This window comes from Bubalus kerabau, chromosome 1 (genome assembly GCF_029407905.1).
Source record: "Bubalus kerabau isolate K-KA32 ecotype Philippines breed swamp buffalo chromosome 1, PCC_UOA_SB_1v2, whole genome shotgun sequence".
In the NCBI taxonomy this organism is placed as follows: Eukaryota; Metazoa; Chordata; class Mammalia; order Artiodactyla; family Bovidae; genus Bubalus; species Bubalus kerabau.
Genome location: NC_073624.1, coordinates 28633812 through 28660351, shown reverse-complemented (window position 1 = coordinate 28660351; position 26540 = coordinate 28633812). Strand labels below are relative to the sequence as shown.

General features: G+C 37.2%; 1 long non-coding RNA gene across 1 annotated transcript; it reads right to left on the bottom strand.

Annotated features, from left to right (window-relative positions):
- Positions 1-372: 372 nt before the first annotated feature.
- Positions 373-14177, bottom strand: LOC129641429 (uncharacterized). Its single transcript, XR_008709324.1, has 3 exons — positions 14093-14177; positions 1041-1201; positions 373-611 (listed from the first exon to the last, which is right to left on the bottom strand). It is a non-coding gene; the product is annotated as an uncharacterized LOC129641429 (long non-coding RNA).
- Between the last annotated feature and the right edge of the window lie 12363 nt (positions 14178-26540).

The following is a 26540-nucleotide window of genomic DNA, read 5'->3' as shown; positions in this document are numbered from 1 at the left end:
CTATGGCGTTTAGTCCCCCAGACTCTTCTGTCCATGGGGATTCTCCACACAAGAATACTGGAGTGGGTTACCATGCCCTCCTCCAGAGGATTGTCCCTGACCCAGGGATCGAACCCACAACTCTTATGTCTCCTGCACTGGCAATCAGATTCTTTACCACTGACGCCACCTGGGAAGCCCAGAAGACTACAGATAATAAAAGAAGCTGGAGAAAGTATTGTCAGAAGACCACTACCTTAACGGGGCAATAATTAAAACAAGACCAAGATCTTACTTATAAAATAGATATAAACAAATTTTTTGCTTAAATAATCTTGGCTGGGCGTATCTTTATTTATATTTACAGTAGATTTTACTTTTTTAATAATAATAAAATGAGTAGATGGTGACTGCCGCCATGAACTTGGAAGACGATTGCTTCTTGGCAGGAAAGCCAAGACAAACCTGTGTTGAAAAGCAGAGACGTCACTCTGCCAACAGAGGTGCATATAGTCAAGGCTGTGGTCTTCCCAGAGGTCATGGATGGTTGTGAGAGCTGGACCGTGAGGAAGGCAGAGTGCCAAGAATTGATGCCTTCAAACTGTGGTGCTGGAGAAGACTCCTCAATGTCCCTTGGAGAGCACAGAGATCAAACCAGTCAATCCTAAAGGAAATCAACCCTGAATACTCATTGGAAGGATGCATGCTGACACTAAAGCTCCAGTATTTTGATCACCTGATGCAAAAAAACCAACTTAATGGAAAAGTCCATGATGCTGGGAAAGACTGAGGGCAGAAGGAAAGAGGGTGTCAGAAGATAAGATAGCTATATGGCCATGAACTCGGGCAAACTCCCGGAGATGGTGAGGGACAGGGAGGCCTGGCCTGCTGCAGTCAATGGGGTCTCAAAGAGTTGGACATGACTGGATGACTGAACAACAACAGATTTTTTTCATAGCAATTAACACTGAATATTGGGGAAATAAGTTTTAAAGCATCAAATAAATAAACCCTTAAAATACAGTATAAAACACTTACCATCTTAATGGGTTTTCTCTTACCTTGGACATAGGGTATCTCTTCACGTGTGGTCCCATGGAGAAGAAAGAGTGCTCAAACTACTGCACAACTGCACTCATTTCACACGCTAGTAAAGTATTGCTCAAAATTCTCCAAGCAAGGCTTCAGCAGTACATGAACCGTGAACTTCCAGATGTTCAAGCTGGTTTTAGAAAAGGCAGAGGAATCAGAAATCAAATTGCCAACATCCGCTGGATCATCGAAAAAGCAAGAGGATTCCAGAAAAATATCTATTTCTGCTTTATTGACTATGCCAAAGCCTTTGACTGTGTGGATCACAGTAAATTGTGGAAAATTCTGAAAGAGATGGGAATAACCTGTCTCTTGAGAAACCTGTATGCAGGTCAGGAAGCAACAGTTAGAACTGGACATGGAACCACAGACTGGTTCCAAATAGGAAAAGGAGTATGTCAAGGCTGTATATTGTCACGCTGCTTATTTAACTTCTATGCAGAGTACATCATGAGAAATGCTGGGCTGGAGGAAGCATAAGCTAGAATCAAGATTGCCAGAAGAAATATCAATAACCTCAGATATGCAGATGACACCACCCTTATGGCAGAAAGTGAAGAAGAACTAAAGAGTCTCTTGATGAAAGTAAAAGAGGAGAGTGAAAAAGTGGGCTTAAAGCTCAACATTCATAAAACTAAGATCATGGCATCTGGTCCCATCACGTTATGGCAAATAGATGGAGAACGGTGGAAACAGTGGCTGACTTTATTTTGGCGGGGGGCTCCAAAATCACTGCAGATGGTGATTGCAGGCATGAAATTAAAAGACGGTTGCCCCTTGGAAGAAAAGTTATGAGCAACCCAGACAGCATATTAAAAAGCAGAGACATTACTTTGCCAACAGTGGTCCATCTAGTCAAGGCTATGGCTTTTCCAGTAGTCATGTATGGATGTGAGTTGGACTATAAAGAAAGCTGAGTGTCGAAGAATTAATGCTTTTGAACTGTGGTGTTGGAGAAGACTCTTAGGAGTCCCTTAGACTGCAAGGAGATCCAACCAGTCCATCCTAAAGGAAATCAGTCCTGAGTGTTCATTGGAAGGACTGATGTTGAAGCTGAAATTCCAATACTTTGGCCACCTGATGCAAAGAGCTGATTCATTTGAAAAGGCCCTGATGCTGGGAAAAATTGAGGGCAGGAGGAGAAGGGGACGACAGATAATGAGATGGCTGGATGGCATCACCAACTCAACGGACATGAGTTTGGGTAAACTCCAAGAGTTGATGATAGACATGAAGGCCTGGCGTGCTGCGGTCCATGAGGTCAGAGAGTGGGACACAACTGAGCGACTGAACTGAAAGGTGGATGGGTTTTTAAGCTCTTTTTGCTTGTTAAGTCACTGTAAAGGAGGAAAATGAGGCCCAGAAAGAATTTCACTTCCTCAGCATCACTCTCTAATGGCAGAAAATAAAGAGGAATTAATTAAACAGCCTGTTGATGAGGGTGAAAAAAGAAAGTGAAAAAGTTGGCTTAAAACTCAACATTTAGAAAACTAAGATTATGATATTTTTCCCATCACTTCATGGCTAATAGATGGGAAAGAAGTGGAAACAGTGACAGATTTTATTTTCTTGGGCTCCAAAATCATGGCAGACGGTGACTGCAGCCATGAAATTAAAAGACACTTGTTCTTTGGAAGAAAAGCTATAACAAACTTAGTATATTAAAAAGCAGAGATATCACTTTGCTGACAAAGGTCCAGATAGTCAAAACTATGGTTTACCCAGTAGTCATATACGGATGTGAGAATTGGATCATAAAGGAAGCTGAGTGCCAAAGAATTGATGCTTTTGAACTGTGGTGCTGGAGAAGACTTGAGAGTCTCTTGGACCACAAGGAGATCAAACCAGTCATCCTAAAGGAAATAAACCCTGAATATTCACTGGAAGAACTGATGCTAAAGCTGAAGCTTCAGTACTTTGGCCCCTTGATGCGAAGAGCTGACTCATTGGAAAAGATCTTGATGCTGGAAAAGATTGAAGGCAAAATGAAACGGGGGTGACAGAGGATGAGATGGTTGGACGGCATCACCAACTCAATGGACATTAGTTTTAGCAACTCTGGGAGAGAGTGAAGGACAAGAAAGTATGGCATGCTGAGGTCCATGGGGTCAGTGACTGAAGAACAACAGCATCACACAATAGTAAAGTTGAGAACTCTTGAATCCCAGTGCATTCTCATAAGCCAGGCAAACCATAGCCCATAGACTAAAACAGACCTGCCATCTGTTTTTGCTTTCACTACATAGTTTATATGTTTTAAGAGTTTAAAATAATAAATGAGATATATGACCGTGGGATTCTCCAGGCTAGAATACTGGAGTGGGGTATCATTAAGAGCAAGAAATCAAGAACTTCCCAGGATTCTGTCATCCTTGACCCAGTCCTACTCTTCACAAGTGTTTCTCTTTCTTCTAGTAACTGGTTCTTTTGGTTTCTTTTCACTCTATGCCACTTCAAAACCTGACTTTTCATTTGGTCCCATATAGGCATCCTCGTCTGAATTCAGCTTTCAGGACCTGGTAAGCTACACTGACTCTTGAGGTATTTATTAACCTAAGTACCCAAAAATGCATATGCATGGCTTCACTCAGCCTTTATTCCACATAATGGGCTGTTGCAAAGTCTTCCCTTCACACTACTGGGGAACTCCCCAGTGGTGCAGTGGTTAGGACTCCATTCTTCCACTGCAGGGAGCATGGGTTTGATTTTTGGGATCTCAGGGAACTAAGATCCCACATGCCACATGGAGTGGCCAAAAACTAAAATAAAATGAAAAATAAAGTAAATAAATATGTATATATATATTTTAAAATCACACTTGCAATTATCCATTATTCAAAAAATGGCAGCTTGAGAATAACCTTCCAGCAGAGTCTGAAAACAGGGATATTTCCTTTAGAAAAAGGTGTTGTGAGGTTGTCATTCCCCAAAATGTGTCTTTTTGGTTAGCATACATAATTCTTTTGTCCATGATATGAAGTGAAGTGAAAGTTGCTCAGTCGTGTCCAACTCTGAGATGCCATGGACTATACAGTCCATGGAATTCTCCAGGCTAGAATACGGGAATGGGTAGCCTTTCCCTTCTCCAGGGGATCTTCCCGACCCATGAATCGAATCAGCATCTCCTGCATTACAGGCGGATTCTTTACCGGCTGAGCTACCAGGGAATCCCTCTTTTCTCTATAGCTAGATTTTATATTTCTGCAGGTAATAAATCACTTCTACTTTTACATCCATGATTGTACATAACTTGTTTAAGAATTCTCAAAATCAATTGTGGCATAAATGATCATTTCTACCAATTACTGTAACAACTAAATTAACAGACTTTATTTAAGACCAAAAATCTCAAAACAAACCATGAAAATTCATTAGGGTTTTTTTTTTTTTCCCTAAGTAAAACATGAGTTGAATGTATCTGTATATTTTATCATGTTCTGGTGTAAAAACTTGTGAACATAGAGTGTAACCCTAGAAAAAGCAAGGATTCTAAAATAAATTGAAAATAAAATGAATTCAGAGAAATAGCTTACATTTTATTGACTAATCTTTATTCTCAAGTGCAGGAATAATACTTGTTAAGAAATTGCCTACCTGGGCTTACCATAGGATATCTCAAATTTGAGGAATCTTATCTTTGTTGGCCCTGAATTGAAAGTGTTTCTTTAAAATCAAAGCTTTTACTATTAATGAAAAAAAATTGCAAAATACAGCAATATTTTATGCTACAACTTGACAAAGAATCATTGACTAATGCAATTTTTGCTCTTCTTTTACAAAATTGTGGCTCAGCTGGTAAAGAATCAGCCTGCAATTCGGGAGACCTGTATTCTCCAGTATTCTAGGTTTCCCTGGTGGCTCAGAGGTTAAAGTGTCTGCCTGCAATGTGGGAGACCTGGGTTCAATCCCTGGGTTTGGAAGATCCCCTGGAGAAGGAAATGGCAACCCACTCCAGTATTCTTGCCTGGAGAATCCCATGGACGGAGGAGCCTGGGGGGCTACAGTCCACGGGGTCACAAAGAGTCAGATACGACTGAGTGACTTCACTTTACAAAACTGGTGACCACGATAATCCAAAATTTATAACAGATAAGGTGGAAAGTTTTGCATGTTAAGACATTGAGATAAACATCTCAAATATTATTTTCACCAACCAGGATTAAACCATACATCAAGTGAAAAATGAAATATAATTTTCTAATATTGTACGTTTGTTTTCTCTATGTAGCTCAACATTTTAAAATTTTATTTTAAAAATATATATTATAATTTAATTCAAGTCTATGAAGACTTCATATTTGTACTGTGCCAATGAAAGTCAAGACAGTGGCAGCAATAGTAGAATAAAAATTAATCTAAATTCTGTTTTTCAGAATAATTATTATGTGCTTAGGGAAAAAGCAAAGTCAGATATTAAAATGGAGGATTTTTAACCAATTTAGCTAACTAGAATAATAAATGATCCCACACAAGCCTAAAATTTTGGTAAAGAATGCACTCATCTCTATTGTAAATAATAAAATTGGTCTTCTTAGAGAGCACTAAAATATTTGACAATAGAGATTATATGTCTATTCCATAACATCACTTAAATGTATCCATCTTTCTCTGACATATAAATAACACAATATAGCATTATTCTTTCTAAAACAAATTGACTACATGAAAGTTCAAAATGTGGAGAAATAATAACATGCCTACAAAAGTAAAGGAGATGCTCTTATGATATGACATTAAATTCTAGATCTGAAGTTGTTCTGGGAATAGTTATTTACACTGCTGGTAAATTTCATATTAGAGGTCCTAGTCTATTGAGTACTTTCCTTCTATTCCCTTCATAAAACATACACACACACACACACACACACACTCATAAAACAAATACTTCTCTAAATACAAAAATCCTGTCCTAGACTTCTAATATCTCTGTGTTTAAAATCCCCCCAAACTGCCTCTACCTGTAACAAAATATCTATATATATTCATAGTTATCTAATAATTTATACTATTGTTCTGGTGGCTCTATTTTATTGTAAATTTTATTTTTAAAAGATTTTACACCAATTTTTTTCAGCAAGAAGAGCTGATATTTTCTGGACAATTTGGATACAGAAAGTCTGTGTGAGTGGTTTGTAAAATGTTATCTTATTAAATGCAACCATATTTTAATATGAGTTGAACTTGCTGCTGCTGCTGCTGCTGCTGCTGCTAAGTCACTTCAGTCGTGTCCGACTCTGTGCGACCCCATAGACGGCATCTCACCAGGCTCCCCCGTCCCTGGGATTCTCCAGGCAAGAACACTGGGTGGGTTGCCATTTCCTTCTCCAGTGCATAAAAGTGAAAAGTGAAAAGTGAAAGTGAAGTCGCTCAGTCGTGTCCGACCCTCAGTGACCCCATGGACTGCAGCCTACCAGGCTCCTCCGTCCATGGGATTTTCCAGGCAGGAGTACTGGAGTGGGGTGCCATTGCCTTCTCTGGAGTTGAACTTAAGTTATTTCAAACATTTTATTTTTCATTTGGCATGTATTTATCTTAATGTTAATATAATATCATACTACAAAGAAATGTATGCTATGTTTTTGGACTATCAAATCCTGTCCTTATTGTGTAAATTTGAATTTATTATTGACCACCTCTTTTCATCCCCCACCTTTCTCTTCAACTTAACTACTTACAGGGAAATTCACCATGTACATGGTTTGCCAGTTACAGGAAACTTATTTCCATTCTCTCCACATATATCTCACTGAAGAATTCAATATCTACATAAGATATGTGGAAACGTTCTACAAATATGAATACTTATAACATGCATATGTGTGTTTATATATAATCATAAATTATTTCATTTAGTATTTTAAAATATTAACTTCAGAAGTTATTCCCCTGGACATATATTTGTCCTCACAAATATTTTAAATGGAGAAAAAATATCGTGTTGTAATTTGTATTAAAAATACAAGGATTTGTGGTCTTATTGAACATGGTAACTGTTTTAAAACATTATGTATACGTGCCTTGAATAAAGACAATATGTTTGTCAATGCACCTGGTAGATGATTTCACTTGCCTACTTTCTTTTTCTACTGAGGTAGCAAATGAAAGGAAGAGCTACTGCCCTTTCTCAATATGAATTCTTACTCTGTGCAAGTAGGCCAATGTTATAAATATATTTTTCTTCCAGACAGCGAAAACTTGTTCTTCCCAGTCGCACAAATTGGTGGTAAAGTAGAGTAAAATGTCAAATCCTCCATGTTGCTTTTGTTTCTACGATTAGCTTTAAGTGAATATTTGTCTGATTTTGGAAAAGTCAAATAAATACTAGAAAAATAAGTAAGCTAGAGACAAGTAAAATTTAAAATTTACCCTAGGCCTACTCTAAATCTAAACAAATTAACTTTTTGCAGGTTATTTTGCTTAACATGTTATTCAATGTGAAACAAGAAGTTTTTGAAATGCTCTATGCTGTTTCAATTCTAATGCACATAGAACATAGTACTATTGCCCATAGAATTTTAAATTTTTCAAATTATGTGTCAGTATTTGAATCAGAATATTTCCTACAAACACTGTATTTTTTTAGGCACCAGAAATTACAGGGAAGTGTTAAAAATCAAGAGAGAAAGAAAAAGATGGGGAAAATAAGGCAAAATTAGGCAAAGCATTGTCCATGGTGACAACCAATCCATCATGGACCTCTGTTTGAAATTCTCCTCAATAGGCCAGAACACAAGGTTTTAGTTTCCATAGACTTTTTTTTTTTTTGGTGACAAGCAGTTTCCCTGCTAGCCAAATAAGATCTTTACCCCTGTTATTCTGTCACAAACTAGTTTTCTGTCATAGCTGTGTAGCCTCTGAGGCACTCTTTTCTCTATCAAGCACATTTTGCCAAGGAATGGACATAATGATCTTTCTGTGTCCTCTAACCTTATTTTTGCCATCTGATCAGCTTCATGTCAAAGTATTAATGTCTATTTTCAAAGAAAAAAAAAGGGGCCTTCCCTCATCGCGCAATTGGTTAAGAATCCACCTGCAATGCAGGAGGTCCCGGTTTGATTCCTGGATCAGGAAGATCTGCTGGAAAAGGAATAGGATACCCACTCCAGTATCCTTGGGCTTCCCTTGTGGCTCAGCTGGTAAAGAATCCACCTGCAGTGCAGGAGACCGGGGTTTGATCCTGGGTTGGGAAGATCCCCTGGAGAAGGGAAGAGCTACCAACTCCAGTACTCTGGCCTGGAGAATTCCATGGACTGTATAGACCATGGGGTCAACAAAGAGTCGAACACAATTGAGTGACTCTCACTCAAAGAAAAATAAAGTTTACCTCATACAGTTGGCTCTACTGTCCCCAAACTCTTTAGCCAGATATTCTGAATTGTGAATTATATATATATAACATATATGTTACATATATATGTAACATATATTATATACATATGATATACACATATAAAATGTCATTATATATGCATATAATATATCATATTATCTTAATATATAACATGTTATACTGTATATTATATATACATACATTATATGTTATATACATTAACATATATATTTCAAGTTAAAATATAATATTCAACTAAATATGTATTATATATATATAGAATATATATAATTTTTAAATGTTTTCTAAGGCATTGTACATTTTTTTTCTCTGGACTCTGAGACATACTGTTTACTGAAATTTCCCATCTGTGTGGTTGATTCATGACTGGGGAGCCAGCTACCTAGAATGGATTACCCAGTGAACATAGATCAAGGCAAGATCTGGCCCAAGTTTCATCTGGAGGGACTTCCCTGAGAATTGGTGGTCCTTTTGGACAAAAATATCTAAGTATCCAGGAGAGAGATCATTGGCTCATTGTCATTTGTGGTGGGAAGATGATAAGTCACCACGGTAATCATCAAAGCCAAAAATCTATTCTGGGTTGTAAGACTGAATCAAACAAAGACGTTCTAACCTCCCAGACAGCGTGATACACTAACCTTGATGACAAACCTAAAATCTGAGTGTGGTACAGTGTAAAGATTTTGGTCTTTGAAGTCAAATGGCTGATTCTAAACTCCACTTTCTTCCCTCTACTTAAAAAAATGATTTTTTTTCCAGCTTTACTGTGGCAAAATTGTAAGATGTCTAAAGTGTACATCATGGTGATTTGATATATGTATACATGAGGCTCCACTTTTTTACAAGAGGTATTGCCTTTGACAATGTAAACTTGCTCAGTACTAACATTTTTTATTTATAAAGTAATCACCATGTCATACAGTTGGTGTGAGGACTTAGTAAGACCATCTACAGAAACTGGCTGACACATCACAGCTGCTCATAGACAGAGTTCTCTTCTCTCCTCTCTTAACACCTTAAAGAATTTTCCTAGAGAGGTTTAAAGAAACTGGAGAACCGGTTATCATTTTCAAAAGATTGCAAAAAGAACTTATTGAAAGACTCCATTCCCTGTTATTTAAATAGTGACATAATATGAAAAGAAAAATTTTAATACGGTAGGGGTGCACACATCAAAGTTGGCATGGAGTCATAAGGGAGGGACATATAAACCAGTGTGATCAGAAAATCCACTGTGAGGCATGGAGTAATCAGAGACAAGCCTGAAGAGGGTGATCATTTGCCTGAGTGAATCATTTAGTCAGGTTCACATTTCAGATAGATACTTCTGGTAGCTGAATGGAACATAGGTTGAGGAATGGAAGCCAGAAATCAGAAGTTGTGTAGTTTACTTGAGGAGTAACAAGGATCTGAATGTGAATAGCAACAAAGAGGCAGACAGACAGCAACCCCACAGCTTGGTTTTGCTAGTCCTGCGGGGGTGCTGCAAAATGGAATTGGGAATGCAGATTAAGTTTTGAGGAAGAAAGTGAGAGGAAAATTATCAATCAAAGTGGAAAGCATCCACTTAGTTGAGGTGAATTTAGATTTTAAAACTTGCCTGGTTTAAACCAGGAAATGAGAGCTAAGGACTTAGGAGATTATAGTTCAATAGAGGTACACCATGTGCTAATAATGAATTAAAAAACACAATATTAGAATATTATGCTATTAGGCTGTAGATAAAATGTGTATGTATTCTGAATCTAAAACCAGAGCATGTCTAATAATGGACTTTTTCTTTCTTTCTCTTTTGTAAACTGAATTACACAAAAATAATGCAAAGAGCAAATTACATTTAATTACACATTTAGAGACTAGCTTTCATTGAACAAAGGTTTGCATGAAATCTGGACTGATCTGGAAAATCCAGAATATACATTCACTAACCATAGAAGAAATGACTACTTAAAAAAATATTTAAAAACTTCACTGTAGTCATAAAAATTTCAATCATTTAATGAAAAATACATGTATTTTTTGGGGACTGAGGTAAACTTGGTTATCACCATATCCCTTTGAACTTTGCACATAGGGAATAACACTGTGACTCGACATGATAATGTATGTTATCTCTTAAGACCAGTTCAGATGCTAATATCACTAGTCAGTCAATTTGTTTCTCTCCATACTTGGTCTGTGCATTAAGGATGAAGGTATTGCTTGTACCACTCAGATACCACTTGGTCCAAAGCAGTTGTGGGTGAATAATACAAAACTTTTGTTCTGCTTCTTTTCTTGCTTGCTTCTTTTGCTTTTCTTCCTTTTTTTTTTTTTAAAGAGTAACATGGAAATCTATACAATTTCATTTTAAAAGCTGTAACATAATTACAGATGACTTGTCCTGCCAGTCTCAATGCCTTCATATTTTACCTTGTACCAGTCCTAGATTTCATTAAAATGTTTAAAGAAATGTTGTACTATGATATATTATAGTATTTTCCCACACACTGATTTGGGTTCTGTTATACTAGTCAGGGGCTTCCCTGAAGGCTCAGATAGTAAAGAATCCGCCTGCTGTGTAGAGGACCCAGGTTCAGTCCCTGGGTCTGAAAGATCCCCTGGAGAAGGAAATGGCAACCCACTCCAGTATTCTTGCCTGGAGAATTCCATGGACAAAGGAGCGTGGCGGGCTACAGTCCATGCAGTTGCAGAGTCTGATATGACTGAGTGACTAACATGTTCACTTCACTTTCATACTCCTTGTTCAGTCTCTCAGTCATGTCGGACTCTTTGCAACCCCATGGACTGCAGCACGCCAGTTTTCCCTGTCTTTCACCATCACCCAGAGCTTGCTCAAAATCATGTACTTTGAGTCGGGGATGCCATCCAACCATCTCGTCCTCTGTCATCCCCTTCTCCTCTTGCCTTCAGTCTTTCCCAGCCTCAGGGTCTTTTCCAAGGGTCAGCTCTTCACATCAGGTGGCCAAAGTATCGGAGTTTCAGCTTCAGCATCAGTCCTTCCAATGAATATTCAGGGTTGATTTCTTTTAGGATTGACTGGTTTGATCTCCTTGCAGTCCAAGGGACTCTCAAGAATCTTCTCCAGCACCACAGTTCAAAAGCATCAATTCTTCGGCGCTCAGACTTCTTTGTGGTCCAATTTCATAGTACTCAGACAGAAATACCAAAAATTTGGGCCTCTTGTGTTTTAATTTCAGTAGTTACATAGGAAAATTTACATATGCGCCTAACTTGTATGGCTGACCCATAAACATGTAATTTAAATTGATCAAGATTACATCAACGTGGGTTCATGTAGAAATTCTCAGAAATTTTTGAAGAACATATAAGAAATGATGAAATCACCTGGAAACAATCTTCAAATAAGAATATCTTCCTATCATAAGAAAGTAAATGCTTAGGATGATGCTATTGCACTAATTTTAATAACATACATTATTGCTGTTTTTAAAAATTTATGATTAAGAACCTTAATGTCTCTTTTCCATGCAATGAATTCACTCAAACACTTTCAATAGTGATCCTGGATAACAAAATTCATCCTACTGACTTATTTTATTCCAAGTCCCACTGAAAATAAAATTGATCACACAGCTAAGTTATGGACACTATAATTTAGTTCCTCCTTACAGTTATATCTTAAATGTCATCTGCGCTGCCTCAAATATAAAGTACAGATAACTCTTTGTTCCTTCTTTGCCTTCATTTTACTACTGCTTAAAACTTTCAATTAATCACACACATTTATTTAAAGCTTTTAGGTTTATTACAAAGCAGAAAACCAAACCACATAACCACAATGACACTAATTCAATGGGTCATTGAATTACTAGATTTGCCAGAGAAGCAGATCTTCAATGAACTACATTTGGCATGTCCTTTACAAGAGTCTCTCTGAAAAAGAAAACAATATTTGTATGCCATGTTTTTATGATAGAAGGTATTAAAAAATCTACAGTGACAATGAATTTTTTTCACCATACAAAAATTTCAAAGTAGATTGCTTCAGATCACTTCTTTGCATAGTAATTTGTAGAAAAAAAATCATCTTCTATAAATTTTCAGAAATGGATCTATAAGGCATACCTCACATTATGGCCACCCTCCATAGACACCATTTTTCCAACAGCATTTGCTCACTTCATGTCTCTCTGTCACATTTTGCTAATTCTTGCAATCAAACTTTTTCATTGTTGTTATACTTGCTGTGGTGACCTGTGATTAGTGATCTTTGATGTTGCTATTGCAGTTTTTTGGGCATTTTTTAGCAATAAACTATTTTTTCCATCCAGTTTATCAAGATATAATTGATACACAGCACAGTGTGGTTTAAGGTATAGCTACGGTAGTGACTCAGTCATGTCCGACTCTTTGTGACCCCATGGACTATAGCCCACCAGGCTTCTCTGTCCATGGAATTTTTGAGGCAAGGATACTGGAGTGCGTTGCCAGTATACAACATAATAATTTGACATATAGGTCATGAAATGGTTACCCCAGTAAGTTTCAGTTCAGTTCAGTCACTCAGTCATGTCCAACTCTTTGCAACCCCATGAATCGCAGCACACCAGGCCTCCCTGTCCATCACCAACTCCCAGAGTTCACTCAAACTCACATCCATCGAGTCAGTGATGCCATCCAGCCATCTCATCCTCTGTCGTCCCCTTCTCCTCTTGCCCCCAATCCCTCCCAGCATCAGAGTCTTTTCCAATGAGTCAACTCCTCACATGAGGTGGCCAAAGTACTGCAGTTTCAGCTTTAGCATCATTCCTTCCAAAGAACACCTAGGGCTGATCTCCTTTAGAATGGACCGGTTAGATCTCCTTGTTGTCCAAGGGACTGTCAAGAGTCTTCTCCAACACCACAGTTCAAAAGCATCAATTTTTTGGCGCTCAGCTTTCTTCACAGACCAACTCTCACATCCATACATGACCACTGGAAAAAACATAGCTTTGACTAGACGGACATTTGTTGGCAAAGTAATGTCTCTGCTTTTCAATATGCTATCTAGGTTGGTCATAACATTCCTTCCAAGGAGTAAGCGTCTTTTAATTTCATGGCTGCAATCACCATCTGCAGTGATTTTGGAGCCCCCAAAAATAAAGTCTGGCACTGTTTCCACTGTTTCCCCATCTATTTCCCATAAACTGATGGGACCAGATGCCATGATCTTTGTTTTCTGAATGTTGAGCTTTAAGCCAACTTTTTCACTCTCCTATTTCACTTTCATCAAGAGGCTTTTTAGTTCCTCTTCACTTTCTGCCATAAGGGTGGTGTCACCTGCATATCTGAGGTTATTGATATTTCTCCCGGCAGTCTTTTTCTTCCAGCCCAGTGTTTCTCATGATGTACTCTGCATATAAGTTAAATAAGCAGGGTGACAGTATACAGCCTTGCAGTACTCCTTTTCCTATTTGGAACCAGTCTGTGGTTCCATGTTCAGTTCTAACTGTTGCTTCCTGACTTGCATATAGGTTTCTCAAGAGGCCGGTCAGGTGGTCTGGTATTCCCATCTCTTTCAGAATTTTCCACAGGTTATTGTGATCCACACAGTCAAAGGCTTTGGCATAGTCAATAAAATAGAAATAGATGTTTTTCTGGAACTCTCTTGCTTTACTGAATATCAATTATATTATATAGATGCAAAATAAAAGTGAAACTCACTCAGTCGTGTCCGAGTGTTTGAGACCCCATGCCAGGCCTGCCAGGCTCCTCTCTCCATGGAATTCTCCACGCCAGAATACTGGAGTGGGTAGGCATTCCCTTCTTCAGGGCATCTTCCCAACCCAGGGATTGAACTCAGGTGTCCCGCATTTCAGGTGGATTCTTTACCAGCTGAGCCACAGGGGAAGTGGAAATAAAAAACTGTTTTCTTTGTGATGAGAACTCTTTGGATTTACTCTGTTAACACCTTTCACATCTACAGCAGTGTTCATTATATTTATCATGTTGTATTTTACATCCTTAGAACTTATTTATCTTACAAATGAAAGTTTGTATCTTTGACTTCCTTATCAAATAAAGTATTTTTTGGTTTCATAGAGTGGCTTTGAGATCTTAGATCTCCAACCAGGAATTAAACCTCCACCCACCCCACCTCTCCTAACCCGGGCCCCTGCAGGGGAAGTGCAGATTCCTACCACTGGTATGTGTGCTCAGTCATTAAGTGGTGTCTGACTCTTTAGGACCCCACGAGCCACCTGGGAAGCCCCTAACCACTGGACCACCAGGGAATTCCCTAAAGCATTTTTTGCAAATCAAGGTACACACACTGGTTTGACCTGCCTCTTGAGAAACCTATATGCAGGTCAGGAAGCAACAGTTAGAACTGAACATGGAACCACAGACTGGTTCCAAATAGGAAAAGGAGTACCGCAAGGCTGTATACTGTCACCCTGCTTATTTAACTTATATGCAGAGTACATCATGAGAAACACTGGGCTGGAAGAAGCACAAGCTGGAATCAAGATTGCCGGGAGAATTATCAATAACCTCAGATATGCAGGTGACACCACCCTTATGGCAGAAAGTGAAGAGGAACTAAAAAGCCTCTTGATGAAAGTGAAATAGGAGAGTGAAAAAGTTGGCTTAAAGCTCAACATTCAGAAAACAAAGATCATGGCATCTGGTCCCATCAGTTCATGGGAAATAGATGGGGAAACAGTGGAAACAGTGCCAGACTTTATTTTTGGGGGCTCCAAAATCACTGCAGATGGTGATTGCAGCCATGAAATTAAAAGACGCTTACTCCTTGGAAGGAATGTTATGACCAACCTAGATAGCATATTGAAAAGCAGAGACATTACTTTGCCAACAAAGGTCTGTCTAGTCAAGGCTCTGGTTTTTCCAGTGGTCATGTATGGATGTGAGAGTTGGTCTGTGAAGAAAGCTGAGCGCCGAAGAATTGATGCTTTTGAACTGTGGTGTTGGAGAAGACTCTTGACAGTCCCTTGGACAACAAGGAGATCTAACCGGTCCATTCTAAAGGAGATCAGCCCTAGGTGTTCTTTGGAAGGAATGATGCTAAAGCTGAAACTGCAGTACTTTGGCCACCTCACGTGAAGAGTTGACTCATTGGAAAAGACTGATGCTGGAAGGGATTGGGACAGGAGGAGAAGGGAATGACAGAGGATGAGATGGCTGGATGGCATCACTGATTCAATGGACGTGAGTTTAAGTGAACTCTGGGAGTTGGTGATGGACAGGGAGGCCTGGCATGCTGCAATTCATGGGGTCACAAAGAGTCGGACATGACTGAGTGACTGAACTGGACTGAACACTGGTTTCTGGACATAATGCTATTGCACACTTAATATCCTATCATGTAAACATAACTTCTATATTTACTGGGAAATGAAAAATATCATGTTACTTGCTTTGTTGCAATGGCCTAGAACAGAAGCCGAAGTATCTCTGAGGTATTCCTGTATATGGGCTTCCTCAGTGGCTCAGTGATAAAGAATTCTCCTGCAAGGCAGGAGACTCGAGTTCGACCCCTGGGCAGGGAAGATCCCCTGGAGAAGGGCATGGAAACCCACTCCAGTATTCTTGCCTGGAGAATTCCATGGACAGAGAGCCTGGCAGGCTACAGACCCAAAGAGACCCCTTTTGAGGTCACAAAGAGTCAGACACAGCTGAAGCAACTTAGCATGCACACATGCCTGTATATGTAAAATGAGATAAAATGTATTTGAGAAGCAATTGAGATGTGACATCAGTTTGGTTGTAGCATCAGTAGTCTGATTGATTAGCAGCCTCTCTTTGGTTTTTGGGCTCTCTTTGGGCTTCCCTGGTGGCTCAGATGGTAAAGCATCTGCCTATAATGCAGGAGACCTGGGTTCAATCCATGGGTCAGGAAGATTCTCTGGAGAAGGAAATGGTAACCCACTCAAGTACTCTTGCCTGGAAAATCCCATGGACAGAGGAGTGTGGTAGGCTACAGTCCATGGGATCACAGAGAGTCGGACAGGACTGAGCGACTTCACTTTCACTTTGGCTTTTATGGTTATGATGGACAAGGGGTCCCAAAGAACGCTGAGCTTTCGATCTTCAAATCCTGAAAATCTGTTAGAATTGTTATGTTATTGACAGAATAAAGAAGTCATAGAGATGAACTTTAGAGGAAGATGCTATAAATTTAGTTTGTACTAGATATGCAAATATGAATGTTTAACATAGTTTAAAATAATAAGTATTGTACATTAAATAATGTTTTTAAATTTAACAAAACACTTTTATAATTATCTCAATTGATTGCTTAAAAATCCTAATAGTAGTCAAGACAGATATTATCATTATCATATTTATTTTGATAACAAGATTTTAAAATGAAAACTATAGACTTGGGAACAAGATAAAATAATTTGAACCTGTTGTTTTTCATCACTATTTTGATGGGCAGATATTTTGAACCCTAACTATAAAGCATTGATACTTGATTCTCTACTTATGTACACAAATATTTTATCCTTATGGAAAATTGATAAATTTTTATTTTTAAATAAATTTTCTTTTTAGAATAAATCCATTAAACCAATTTATTTCTGTGATCAACCTGTTGTACACTATAGTTAAATAATTTTATTTCCATTGTCACTTTTCATTTACTAAAAAGTTTTAATTTGGGATCATTAATTTGCCATGGAAATTTATGAGAATAATTTAATTACTAAGTCAATTTTTATCAAAATCAAATTTTTAATAATAAATAAATAAATAAATACTTTCTGATGCCTTGGGTTTTGGTCATTATTCTACCAAGATGAATTTTCATCTTGGAATTTTCATCATTATATTGGATCTGTAATACTATTATACACAAATATTTCAATAAGATATTATTCTTCACCTATTTGTGATTTTTTCATGTGCAGTTATATCCTTTCTTGATTCTATTTTTTTGTGTCAATTGTTTGTTCACTTATTAGGGAAAATCAAGCTAAAATGGTAACATCAAAATAATTTGCTTTGAGTTGAGTGCTATCTGCATTTAAGTAATACTTATTGCAAAATCTGGAATAATACTCACTTTAGAGAGAGAGAAAAAAAAAAATGAACCAGGAAGGGATTTGGAGATCACTAAATTTTAAGCGTCATATGTGAGAATCTCTAGAAACCAATATTTCCTCAACAGATTATATTTTCTACATCATTGCACTTCCTTTATGTTATGAAATAATGAGTGAAACCTACCCTTTCCAACCAACTGGCATTGGTTCAGAAGTCCTGAGTTGAATGAGGCAAGAAATCATTTCATTGCTATAAGGAATTTCAGCTGAAGAATTTAACATTGAAAAATTGATGGAATCAGATGGAATTTCAAAAGATGCTATATTTGAATTGCTTGCAAAATAATCTCTCAGTAACTACATTCAAATTTTGATACACCACCATTTAAATGATCTGAAGTCTTAGACTAGTTTCTTCACATCTTCCAATATAATAATTTCATGCCTTTTTAAAAAATACCTCTAATTTTTTAGCAACATTAATGACTTATTTGTATTTAGCATATGGAGAGATTAGGGCATTAAGATAATTACTGCCTGTGACATCGTGAGAAAATAAAAAAGCTTTACTTAGAAAGACAATAACTTGAAGTTTAAGAGCATAGGTTTTACAGTCAGATAGATGTTTATTCAAGTGCTTTGTTTGCCATATACTGGAAAGAACTCTCTCTTAAGACCCCAATTTCCCCATTAATGAAGATAATCATAGCTCCTTCCTCACTGATTCTTACAAGGATTAAGTAAGATAATGTATACACAGCATTCAAGCTAATGCAAGCAGTATATCAGATATTTAATAAATGATATTTAACTGAAAATTACAATAATGTATATTCTAAATGTTTTAAAATATTTCAAGCACTTCTGAGACATTAATTTGGCACTGAATTGTATGTCTTTGATATTATCATAAGCAGTGCTTCCTATCAGTATAAACACCGACTGTAGAATCAAGCCAATGGCACAATAAAATACCACTATTGTACATGTTACTACATATACAATTTTTAAAATATTCTTGTGAAAGGAGACTATGGAGATTTTATGCAGATAATTTCTGGTGGAATGGATTTCATATATTTATTTATTTATTTTTTGGCTGAACTGAGTCTTCCACCACGTGTGGCCTTTCACTGGTTCCAGCAAGTGGGGCTGCTCTCTAGTTGTGGTGTGCGGGCTTCTTCTCATTGCGGTGGCTTCTCTCATTGCAGAACACGGGCTCTAGGCACACAGGCTTAGGCACTCCTTGGCATGTGGGATCTTCCCAGACAGGGATTGAACCTCATCTCCCGCATGGCGAGGTGGAAGCTCCCTGATTTCATATTTTAACTCTAGTGAGTGATACCAAATATTTCCTACATTGTATTTTAAATTAATTGATTTTCAAATTATCATTCTAAACTGTATGTAAGATCTTTAAAGTAAACATTTTTGACATACAGCGTGTGTATTATCTGTACAGGTCTTTAGAAAAATTTTTGCTGTTTTTAAGTGAATAAATAGTTGAACACTGTTGCCTAGAGTAAATCTTCAGTTCCACAATATAGTACAGAATATTTCTTAGCCTTTATATACATGGGGAATTATTTTAACATCAAGATAAAATAATTAAGATAACTATTGAAGAAAAAATTTAAGACTTTACAAGATTCAACCTAATCTTACAGTTTCAATATTAATTCATTGTACTCTTGAAGAATTATAAAAGGATATTGGATTTAAAGCTAAAAATAGGAAGCTCTGGGTTTTTAATTATTCCTTGAAATGTAATTAAGTTATCATAAAAGTCCAATCTTACCTCAGTTGGCAATGAAATAGTATCCATCGCTAATAAGTATATTTTTAAAAAACATTTTTCTCAAGGTGATAGAGAAGAGATACTATAAACAAGAGGAAAAATAAACTACTGAAATAGACAATTATATTTGAAACAATAATTTCAAATTATAGGGAAACCTCACTGATATATACAACCCTTGGAAAAACCAATGTGAATTGACAAAAACTATAAACTCTAATAAAAAATGCAGATATATTACTTTCAAATTCACACTGTAAATTTAGCTGCTAATAAAAGCACTTCTAAGTAACAGATTTTCATTGCATGCTTTAATAAATAGGTGGGAATCATTTGAAATTAGTTAGACCCATTTGTATCACACAATGTGTTAAAATCTTTAAGAACAGCTTGGTTAAAAGCCTCAAGCAATCTTGTTTACACTATTAGCAAATCTAGCTTCATAGATCATACAAAAGTAAATTTCAGCCTAGCCTAGTTCAAATTATCATAAATTCTGAATTACATTCAGCATTTTAAAGCTGGAAGGGACCTCAGAGATCTCCTAGTAAAGTCTATAATAATCAGATTTTCTTGGCTGTTCCATCTAAAATACAAGCCATATGTATAAACAAATTCTAAACATTGTTGACTATTTTAAAAAATGTTACTGACACTGCATTGTTACTTCAATATGGTATATCTTTTCAAACTTATCAGTAATTTCAACATGTTATTCAGGGATGTTTTGTCTGGGTAATTTTAAATTATTAGCAGTGTGTTCCATTGTTTCTATTATTTGTCTTAGCTTTTGTTTTCTTGTCCCACTCTGGTCTAGAAAGTTCAGGAGTAACCGTCTTCACCCTAACAGTTTGAATAGACCCAATATGCAAATAATATAGCCAACCATTTCAAGAAGTTAAAAAAAAGTCAAAACAGAACTATTACCCTGATCTGAAATCACTAGCGCTGGGAGCCACCATGTGGCTTTCTACACACATGAGAGAAAGCTTGTAATTTCACTCCTGTACTCTGTTCTGCTTAGGTGTATTTTATATTGTAGGAAAACCAGAGAAACCTGTACATGCAATATTGTTAAACAATACACTATAATTCCTAAGATATTTCTTATTTTCTTGCCAGACTCCCTAACTGTATGAGACTTTTCTGGAACTGACAGGAAGATTATCAAAATTTGCCATCACTTCTAGGAGGAAAAAGTGGGGCTTTTGACCTTCAAGCACCACCTGCCCAGTCACCCTGTTTCTCAATATAACCTATTTTATGTATTCAAGCAATAAAGATGTACTGAGCATAAAGCAGGTGCCCAGCACATGCTAGGTTGCCAAGAGGAATGCAAAAGAAATGTTAGATATAGTTTCTGACCTCACAGAGTTTTCTGTCTTATGGAGAAAAACAGTTTTGTGAAGCAGCTAAATTACAATGTATAATAGGGTATGTTAATTACTAGAGGAGTGGTATGATTAATGTTACAAGAAAAGGGAGATCAGGGCTTCCTTTGTGGCTAAATGGTAAAAATCCTAAAGGAAATCAGTCCTGAATATTCACTGGGAAGGACTGACGCTGAAGTTGAAGCTCCAATACTTTGCCCACCTGATGTGAAGAACTAACTTACTGGAAAAGACTGGGGAAGATTGAAGGCAGGAGGAGAAGGGAACAACCGAGGATGAGATGGTTGGATGGCATCACCGACTCAATGGACATGAGTTTGAGCAAGCTCCGGGAGATGATGAAGGACAGGGAAGCCTGGCGTGCTGCAGTCCGTGGGGTCACAAAGAGTCGGATGCGACCGAGTGACTCAATTTAAGTAGTAAAGAATCTGCCTGCCAATGCAGAAGACATGGGTTTGATCCTTGATCTGGTAAGATCCCACATGCTGCAGGACAACTAAGCCTGTGTGCCACAACTACTGAGCCTGTGCTCTAGAGCCCAGGAGCTGCACTTACTGAAGCCCAAGCACCTGAGAGCCTGAACTCTGCAACAAGAGAAGCCACTGCAATGAAAAACCCACGCACCAAAATGAGAGAGTAGACTCTGCTTGCTGTGACAAGAGAAAAGCCCACACAGCAATGAAAACCCAGCACAGTCAAAAATACATAAATAAAATTATTTTTAAAAAATAAAAGAAAGAAAATGGAGGAGAAAGAAAATTCCCCAAATCATTAAAAAAAAAAAAAAAAAAAAAGACATTGGCATGGACTCAACGTCACGACGGTGACTTTAAGAAGATAAATCTAGATCTGGACTTACTAGAATAGGTAGGATTTTCTGTACTACGGAAATAATATCAGGCCATCCAGATGTAAAGAATTTTTAAATGTACGAAAGACAAGAAAATAATTCTTCAAATGCAAAAATGAATACTCTCTGCTGTTAAATTTAAATTAATTAAAGATTCACTTTTTCAGTTGTATAAAGTACATTTCATGTGCTAAATAGCCACATATAGCTAGTGGTTGGACTACTAGATGGTTTTGCAAATTAAGAATATTTCTATCATCCTAGAAAGTTCCATAGGACAGCTTTGTGTAATAGTTCATAACAAGATTAACCTGTAAGAGGTGGCAGGTGTAGGGTGAAAAGGAAGGGAAGCTCAGCTCAAGTCTCAGAAAACTTACTTTGAGGGTCAGTGACCAAAGGCAGAAAATGAGTCCTGTTCCATGTGGTTTCCCAGATAAATGTGAAGATAAACCTCTAATCTTCATTGACCATGAAAAGAAACATGTTCAAGACTTCAAACCTTTTCATAATGAAAGAAAAGAAGAACTATGACAATTAAATGCAATGCATGATCCTGGATTGTATCCTTAATGGGGACAGGAAGGAGGTGAGCTATGAAGGATCTTAATGAGATAACTGATGAATTTTGGACTGTGGATTCATGATGTCTCTAGTGTAGTTTCAAATATTTGAAGGAAAATATGCATATATGTATAAATATAGAGATGGAAGAGGATGATAAAGTAAATGGGGAAACATATAGGTAATTGGTGAATTTAGGTATAAGTTTCTTGTACTATTTTAGCAACTTTTCAAAATTTAGAAATTATATCAAAGTTAATATTTAAATTTTAGTTAAACCTAAGAGTCATCACATTTCTCTCCAAAAAATTTAATGCTGGGCTATTATCTGATTCAGAGTAATCAAAACAATAGATGTTAAAGAAAAAATAAAAGTACTTTGGAATCTATTATACCAGCTAGGAATTAGAAAAGTGATTTTTCAGATATGAATATCTTTATGGAGGATAACTATACACCTCAGAGTTGAACAATATAGGTTAAACTAATTATAAATATTGACATTCCTGGTGGCTCAGTGGTAAAGACCCTATCTGCCAACGCAGGAGATGCAGGTTCGATCCCTGGGTTGGGAAATCCCTTGGAGAAGGAAATGGCTACCTACTCCAGTATTCTTGCCGGGAAAACCCCATGGACAGAGGAGCCTGGCAGGCTACAGTCCATGGGGTCGCAAAAGAATTAGACATGACTTAGCGACTAAACAACAGCTATCTATTCTAATGACATAAAGATTATTTCTTTTTTTCTGAAATAAAACCAAGAAAAAATATAAAGTTTCATTTTCTGAAAATCCATGAAGCAGTCATAAATTAGACAAGTAATGGAGTATTTTATTTCAAGTCAGAAGATACAAATTCAAATTTAATTCTTATTAACTGTGAGATTTTGAGAGAATCAATTTACCTTCCTAACAGTGTCCTAATCTAAAACAAATCTATTCACCATATAGACCTCATTAAAGAGCAAAAGTTAGTTTGAAAAAGGCCAATCTATTGTCTTACATATGAAAACTTTGTCAAGCGTAATATCTCAGCCATGTAGATATATTTTTTAGCCATCTCTCAAGTCCTAATTAGTTGCTAGATCAGTGGACCTAAGAAAAGATTCCATCTGAGCTGTGAGATGAAGAATGAGGCATGAGAAATATGTTTCCTAGAGATGGCAATGGCACCCCACTCCAGTACTCTTGCCTGGAAAATCCCATGGACGGAGGGCCTGGTGGGCTGTAGCCCATGGGTCGCTAAAGTCGGACACGACTGAGTAACTTCACTTTCACTTTTCACTTTCATGCATTGGAGAAGGAAATGGCAACCCACTCCAGTGTTCTTGCCTGGAGAATCCCAGGGACGGGGGAGCCTCGTGGGCTGCCGTCTATGGGGTAGCACAGAGTCAGACATGACTGAAGCGACTTAGCAGCAGCAGAGATGGGAAGGCAATGGCACCCCACTCCAGTAATCTTGCCCAGAAAATCCCATGGACGGAGGAGCCTTGTAGGCTGCAGTCCATGGGGTCGCACAGAGTCGGACATGACTGAGCGACTTCACTTTCACTTTTCACTTTCATGCATTGGAGAAGGAAATGGCAACCCACTCCAGTGTTCTTGCCTGGAGAATCCCAGGGACAGAGGAGCCTGGTGGGCTGCCTTCTATGGGGTCACACAGAGTCGGACACAACTGAAGCGACTTAGCAGCAGCAGAGATGGGAAAGAGGGGAGACTTGCAGAGAAACATGAAAAAAATGTCTGGCTTACAGAATCATTCTACCCATGCCTTACATAAAAGAACTCCAGATATTCTGATGTAAAAAGAGCAACAAAAAATCCTAACATCATTTTTTGCCATGAACTTCCCAACTTTGGGTTTTTAATTCTGATTCTCTGAGATTGATTTGGAGCAACTTTTCAAATAACTTGTTTTAAAGTTATGTACATGTTATTTTTCTGACTACAAATGCATCTGAAACCATCCTTAAATGGCCTTTACATAAGAAAAGCCAAATTGTTTCAAAGTGAAATCTTTAGGTCACAATAATTATCTATTCAAAATTCTTAGATGTTTTTCATTGTCTTAGAATATTTACTTGTAGTATCTGAAACTAGCTGGATATATTTTTCCTTAGTGGATAATCCTTTATTGTCCTTTTCCCTCACTATTTGGATACTTGACAATTTTTAAATTAGAATTCATTTCTTTTGCAATTCAAAAAGTTTTCGGTATGAGATTCTCGGTCCTCTTTATTGTTTTATCTTCAATTTAGCAAAGCCACTCAAATCTCCGTATGCCAATTAATCAGTCAAGTTTTCTTCTATCATATCTTTATTTACTGTTTCTGTTTCTTATGTTTGGGTTCCCTGGCAAGAACACTAATTAGTCAGATATAGAAGCTCCATTTTAGGTCGTATTAACTATCATGTTCTCTTTCATAATTTTTATCTCTTTAGCCTTTTGTGTACATTCTAGGAGAGCTTCTCAAGCCCATATTCCACATCACTGATTCATACTTCTGTATTATTATTACTACGTTCAATGCTCTCAATACCTTTTAAAATGTGGACCTCAAACTTCCTGTTTTGCATTTTACATTTATTGAAATTCTTTCACTTAAATATATCCCATTTTTATCTCACTCTGTTCTTTATTGCCTGCTGTTCCTGCTTCAATGGGGCTCATTGTTCTTGCATTTTATTGAGTAGAGCCAAAAGTTTCAGAATGTTCTCTTGATTCTTACAAGATATCACTTTTAGAAACATATTCTTTCTCTGAGCCTTCAAGTTGGTAATTCTTTTCCCTTATTCCATGGTATTTCATTGTTGTTGTTACATATTGTTTTGCTTTTTTCTTCTCTTTACAAACTATCGAATGGGGCACTTTGTAAACTCTGTGAGTCTCCTAATATAGAATGGATGAATCACCTTAAGTCACAATCTCTAATGAATTGGTGACAACAAAATCTCCTTCTCAGATTCACACGTAGAAAGGAAGTTAATGTGCCAGATTAAAATATGATTCTTAGCTCCTAGCAGTCATTCACTCTATTGAATTGAATTAATTAATTGAAGTGGCCACTTCTATTTTTTCTATTCACATCTCATGAGGATGAGATGGTTGGATGGCATCACCAACTCAATGGACATGAGTCTGAGCAAGCTCCTGGAGATGGTGAAGGACAGGGAAGCCTGGCGTGCTGTAATCCATGGCGTCACAAAGAGTCAGACATGACTGAGAAACTGAACAACAACATCTATTTTACCTCTGGTGTTTTCTTCTGAAACTTTGAGAAAGTGTAATAGACAACAAACTAAAAGTCTATCCATCCACTGTTTCTGAATATTCCTGTCACCATCTGCATACCTTTGCCGTGAGCAGTCAGCGGTCCCTCTCCATACCTTCTGCTCAGCTGTTTCTGAAAGATGTTCTTTCTGAAGAGTGTGAAAGGTGGCAACAGGGAAACTGGGAGCGGTCTGATAATAGACCTGTAAATACTTCAGAATCAACACCTGAAGAGTCTTTTTATGGGTTACTATATACCCTGAATATAGACCCAGGAACATAAACTATCAATAAAATGTGTCTTCCTATCACTTTTAAGTATTCCCTTTGTCTTGAGAGAGACCTGAGAATACCATGAAAACTGACCCACTATTGGTTAGCAGAAGTTCCTCCCAGATTCTAGTCTTAGGCTCTTTGAGACTTGATTCGATCTTTTGTCTTTTTAGTGTTTTCTAAGTATTTTAAGGCGTAATTGGTGAAAGTTACATATTAGGACTGTTTTAAATAAGTTATTCAAGATGTTCTTTCATTACTAATCGCCTCTTAAAGATTTTACTTTCAACCGATAAGTATCATCTGCCTAAATAGTATTACCACTATAAACCTTCCAAAACACTCAGTATTTCTGTACACCACAGGAAATTGTTGCTATTCTTGTTGGTGTTGAAAATTCCACTGACCTCCGTCTTTTGTCTCATTTTTATTTGTCTCACAAAACTAGTAATTTTAAGTAATAATTTTATTCAAATCTATTATTCTTTGAGCCTTTCTATTCATTCATTATTTTTCTATATAGTTATTTATGCAGTAAACATTTATTAGGTAGTTACTGAAGGAGAAGAAAGCCTCAGAGGATGAGATGGCTGGATGACATGACCGACGCAGTGGATATGAACCTGGGGAAATGGTGAGGGACAGGGAGGCCTGGTATGCTGCAGTCCATAGGGTTGTGAAGAGTCACACACAACTGGGCGACTGAACAGCAACAACAATGTAGACTAAGCACTTTGATACATGGATATGAATATATAGGTGAAAATATGGATATATAGGTTCTGTGTCCAAAAACTTATGATGGAATCATGAAGACAATGATGAAACAAATCCACATACAATGCTGTAATAAATCTTTCTGAAGGTATCTTTAGCATGAAAAATATCTGAATACTAGTGTCAAGTAGCATCTGATTTTAATATGTTTAAAGTTATTTTTATCAATTACTTAGATTCAAAAT